The following is a 5,525-nucleotide window of genomic DNA, read 5'->3' on the forward strand; positions in this document are numbered from 1 at the left end:
CAGAAACCTCTCAGTCCAAAAAGCACAAGACCAGCACCTATGCAGGTGGGGACAGGAACCAAAACTCACCCTAGAAGATCTCCAAGGGCAGGGAACCTGAATTTATTCTGAGGATTTTAATCTAGCTAAATCCCCCTATAGTGACTCCTGCAGTCTCATCATGTCACTAAAGGGCATTTTGACTTCAACCCCGGGTGGATGGGACCACCTCCTTGTAGCCCCTGACAGTACTTGGTTTGCTTGCACATCCGGTATTACCCCCTGTTTAACTCCCCCAATAATGGCCATCGAGGAGTAATTTTGTATCTTAGTTCACATTATCCCCCAAGTATATTATTACTCTGGGGAAGGGGGTAGGGAACATTTAGAAATCACTTACCCGGTCAAGCAAGACCCAATCTTAGTGCCCCTCCTTGTCGGCCTGGGCATCGTAGGATCAACTGCCGTCGGAACTTCAGCCCTTATCACTGGGGACCAAAATTTTAAAACCCTTAGCAAACAAGTTGATCTTAGTGAATTAGAAAGCTCCGTCAGTCGTTTGGAAAACTCCCTAAATTCACTGGCTGAGGTCATCCTCCAAAACTGCAGAGGCTTAGACTTCTTATTTCTAAAGCAAGAGGGATTATGCATGGCCCTCAGAGAGACCTGCTCCTTCTATGCCAATCATTCTGGAATAATTAGAAATAGTCTATCCCTAGTCCATAGCAGAATACGAGAGTGGGAGGAATGCCAGAAAGCTGAAACCAACTGATATGAAAATTTGTTTTCCTGGTCCCCATGGCTGACCACGCTCTTAACCACCATAACAGCACCCTTAATTCTCATATTATTAGGCTTAATGTTTGGACCCTGTATAATATACTGTCTGGCCTCATATGTGCAAACAGGAATACAAGCTAGTAAATTAGTAGTCCTTCAAACCCATTATCAACAGATTTATAATCAAAATAAAGAAACAATGATTTGATTCTCTCATGAAACCAGTGGGGAATGTGGGGGGTTAGGAGTAATAAATCAGGCCTGAGCAATGAGAAGGTATCCGGAGTCAAAAGATCCAGGGCGGAAAGTCCCCAAGAGTTAAAACTGAACAATGATCATTGTTAAGAAACTGAAAGAACGGGATGTATTTTTTGCAAGAGCTAACGGCATTTTCCTGCTCCTGTGGATAAGCTTGAGGTTTTTGCCTTTATAAGCCCACCTTGAGAACCTCTCGGGGCTGCTCTCTGAATCTTCCTTCTTGGGGGTTTCTGAGGCAGTCGCTGGCCGGCTAATAAAGACTCCAAACTGACTTGCAGTTTTTGAATTGTGTGGTCTTTCTTTTGGTGCGCCCCACAATAGATGTACCCTGGGAAGATGCTATTATCTCAGGTTGTTGAGCAAACTAAGGGTCAAAGTAATGAAATGCCTTGCCAAGAAAACACAGTCTATAGGTGGTAGAGGTGAGACTGGAAACTAGGTCTTTTGACATCTCATCTAAGGGTCTATTCTAGCAAGATTTATGCCAGTCTCTTTTCTGGATACTTGTGAAATGAGATGGATAAGAAAAAAGTGAGTTTCTTTCTCTCGACCTCTGTTAGGATTAACTACAAAAACATCAGCTGCATGAGATCAGGGACTTCAATTTTCTTCCCTACAGTGTCCCAGCACCTTGATCAGGGCCTGGCTCTCAGTAAACATTTGCTGAAGAAGTCAATCCTGCACAATATTTTGGGAAATGTTTGCTTAAAGCAGAAGTTCTTAAAAACCTTTATACAGCTCAGTGTCTGGAAGGCTAAATACAGATTTCTAAATGATAGATTCCAGGACCCAGTCTATGGGAATTTTGGTTCAGGGGGTCAATATTTTTTAAACTTTATATTTTGGAATAATTTTAGATTTACATGTAAGAAATAGGGGTAAGAAACCCTTTACCCAGTTTCCTCCAATGGTAACATCTTGGAAAACTTTACTACAACAACCTAATCAGTAAACGGACACTAACATTGTCCACAGATCTTGGGACTCGAATAATTCTAACGAACCACCAAGTTTAGAAACCTCTGGTTTAAAACATCTTTCTTCTCTTTATGCCTCCTTCCATCCATCCAAGCCTGTAGAGAAAAGCAAAAAAAACAAACAGATGGGAACTTCGGCCAGTAATAAGTTTGGCTGGAGTCATGAGTCTTTGCTATTTGGGGACAAAAACAAATAAAACAGTTGGGAGGACCCGGGGTGTCACCATTGCCTCCATCACCGCTGCCTGCCCGACTGCCCCTCCACAGCTCCCCCCCCCCCCCCCGCCCTCTATCGCTTCCCCCTCCCCCACCCTGTGGGCTCCAAGCCGAGCCGCGCCGGGACTGCGGTGGCCCTGAGGGCACGGCTGCAGGCCGAAGCGGTCCTGAGAGCGCTGCCAGCTGAAGCGAGGCACAGCCGCGGTGCTAGTCCCCAGCCATTCCACCAAACGCCAGATTCCAGCGCACAACCAGAAAAAGGGTATTTATGGAATTCCAACGAGTGCAGATGGATGATGCAGTTGAAAGAACTGTCAGCATGAATTCCTGGGTTATTCTCGTTCTGCCTTGCAGTGATCTGACTCCTGTTCACTTCGGTATGAGTTAACGAGATCAGTTACAGCACTGACAGGAGAACCAGTTAAAGAGACCAAAATTTCCAGGTTCTTCAGTAACTTTTCTTTCCGTGACACCTACGTTCAGATCAAATCTAACTTGGAGACCCACCTGTGTAACCACTGTCAAGTCTTCAAAGTCTGACACTGGGACCACGAGAACAGCAGGCATCGATTCTAGAGTCACTAAAATTTCACCAAATGGAGCATGGCTTCCAGATACCCAGTTCACAGGTGCTGAAACAGAGCTCTGGAAGGGAAATTCCAGCACCACAGCAACCACTCCAGAAACTTTCCCTCTTTCATATGAGACCCAGTTATCTCAGTGATGGTGGCCCTATCCTCTCTGCTAGTGATCGTGTTTATTATTAACCTGTACATGTTCAGGTTTAAGAAACACAAGCAAAATGGGAGCCATTCCAGCTCTGGGAGGTGGAGCCCCAGAGCATGCCACTTCTGGCCAGGTCTCCAAGTACCAGCAGGAAGTACCTGCCCCTGTCACTGTCTGAGCAGAAGAGATTAACCAGAGAATGGCCAACATCAATAAACTTTTCAGAAAGGAAAACAAAGCTCTCTCTGCTTGTCCTATCCAGGCCATCTGTGAAGCTGCCTCTAAGGAGGAAAACAAGGGGGAAAAAATTGATATGTAAACATCTTGCCTTATGACCACTCTATAGTCCACCTGACACCAGTTGAAAAGGTTTCAGATTCTGATTCCATCAATAGTTCACCAATGGCTACCAAGAAAAGAACAAATCATTGCTGACAAAGAGCAAAAGGAAAACAATAAATGATTTCCGGAGGATGATCTGGAAGCAAAAAATAACAGCCATTATCATCATGGTGACCAACTTGAAGGAGAGAAGGAGTGTAAGTGTGCCCAGGACAAGCCTGACCAAGGCTGCTGGACCTATGGCAATAGCCATGTGTCTGTAGAGGATATGGCCATCCTGGTGGACCACACAGTATGGAAGTTCTACATTCAGCAGCTGGGTGATGTGACCTGCAGAAAGCCACAGCACCTCATCACTCAGTTCCACTTTACCAGCTGTCCAGACTTCGGGATGCCTTTCACCTCAATCAGCATGCTCAAGTTCCTCAAGAAAGTGAAGGCCTGTAACCCTCACAGGTGGGGGCCATCGTGGTCTACTGCAGTGTGGGTGTAAGGCATGTGGATACCTTGGTTGTCCTTGATGCTGTGCTGGATGTGGTGTGTACCACTCTGTGAGCCGCTCCAGGTGCAGCACTGCCAGATGGTGCAGATGGATATGCAATATGTCTTCACATACCAAGCCCTTCTGGAACATTATCTCTATGGGGATACAGAAATCTCTAGAAACCCATCTCCAGAAAATTTACAACAAAATCCCAAGGACTAGTCACAATGGGTTAGAAGAGGAGTCTGAGAAGTTGACATCAAGTTTAAGAAATTGACATCGCCTCCCCAGCGATGGGATAGTCATGAGCAGCAGCATCGCAGTCATGCAGAAGCCACAGCAGCAGTCAGGGCACCATTCCATCACCACGCACTGCAGCACCAGAGCCAGAAGAACAGGAGCCTTCTGTCCCCTTGGCATGGTCCTGGAGTGGGTGAAAGATGGACGTCTTTCAAACCATGAAGATCTGTGGCTGCGGACATAGTCCAGACACTGGAACAGTATGAGTTCTGCTACAAGGTGTGTGCTGGAATATATCTGTGCATTCATAGATTATGCCAACTTCGAATAAGAGATGCCATGACTCATGGACAGGAGAATGCCTTCTTTAATATTTTGTAATATTCTGTTTTGTTAATATACCCCAAATTATGAATATATCTTATAACTTTTAGAAATCGGTACTTGGGCTTCTATTTTCTGTTAGGTGGAAATTTTACATGTAAATGTGTTACTACTGATAATTCCTTTTCCACTATTTTTTGGGGGAATTAAATAGTGTGATGGATGGATATCATGGGAAAAAATAAAATAGATGGGAAAAGAAAAGTAGAGATGAACTGAACAAACATGTAGCCCAGGAGAGCCAGAGGAGAGGACATACACCATCCTGAAGGTTTTCCAGGTTTCCGTTCCATTCCCTCACGGGTGTTTCCCTCATGACTATGTTTCTGCCTTTGGATTCATTCACTTAAGTAGTCATTCAACAACATTCCAGGTGCCAGGGAAATAACACTGAACCAGCAAATTCCCTCCCGTTGTGGAGCTGATATCCAACTAGGGGAGACAGACAATAAACAAACGTGTGTGCTATGTCAGGAGATGATAAATGCTGTGAGAAAAAGTAAAGCAAGGTAAGAGAATGGAACATGGCAAGGAGGGTGAGAGCTATTTTATTCAGGGCAGTCATAGAAGGCCCCTCTGAAATGAGTTCCATGAGAAGACTGTATTCTCATACTAAATTCCCTTTCCTAAAGCCACCTTGAATGGGATATCAGTTGACTGTAAGCTACAGAAACTGACTCTAATCATCTTAAAAAAAAAAATACAAGGTTCAATGAATGGAGAAGAGGCTGTAGAACCAAACTGGGAAGATGGATAGGAATTGAGGTGTCAATGGATTGTCCAGCAACTGTCTGTAACAAGGCTAGTCTGGCCAGGACACCTTCTGTTATGGGAAACTTAATGAATCTTAACCATATTTCACCTTTTTATCAATTGCTCTGGAATTAAAACCCCAGGTGGGAGAACCTGAAGGGTCAAGCCAAGGCACCCACCAGTTGCCCTGCTTGCAAAGGGTAGAGAAGGAAAGAATTCCCTTCTGGGGCAGCCAGTGAAGGGAACACAGTGCAGCACAGTCTCCCCAAAAGCTGCCATCTAATGGGGGGTCCACTGTAGGAAAGACTTCGATGTTAGACTATCAAGGCATGACAAATGTCTACTACAGTTCTGTTTCTTACAACTAAACAAACCCTGACATGACC

General features: G+C 44.8%; 1 pseudogene; it reads left to right on the top strand.

Annotated features, from left to right (window-relative positions):
• The first annotated feature begins 2,499 nt into the window (after positions 1–2,499).
• LOC143685706 (receptor-type tyrosine-protein phosphatase alpha pseudogene) lies at positions 2,500–5,227 on the top strand (annotated as a pseudogene).
• The last annotated feature ends 298 nt before the right edge of the window (positions 5,228–5,525 follow it).

The sequence above is a fragment of the Tamandua tetradactyla genome, chromosome 1 (genome assembly GCF_023851605.1).
Source record: "Tamandua tetradactyla isolate mTamTet1 chromosome 1, mTamTet1.pri, whole genome shotgun sequence".
Lineage (NCBI taxonomy): Eukaryota > Metazoa > Chordata > Mammalia > Pilosa > Myrmecophagidae > Tamandua > Tamandua tetradactyla.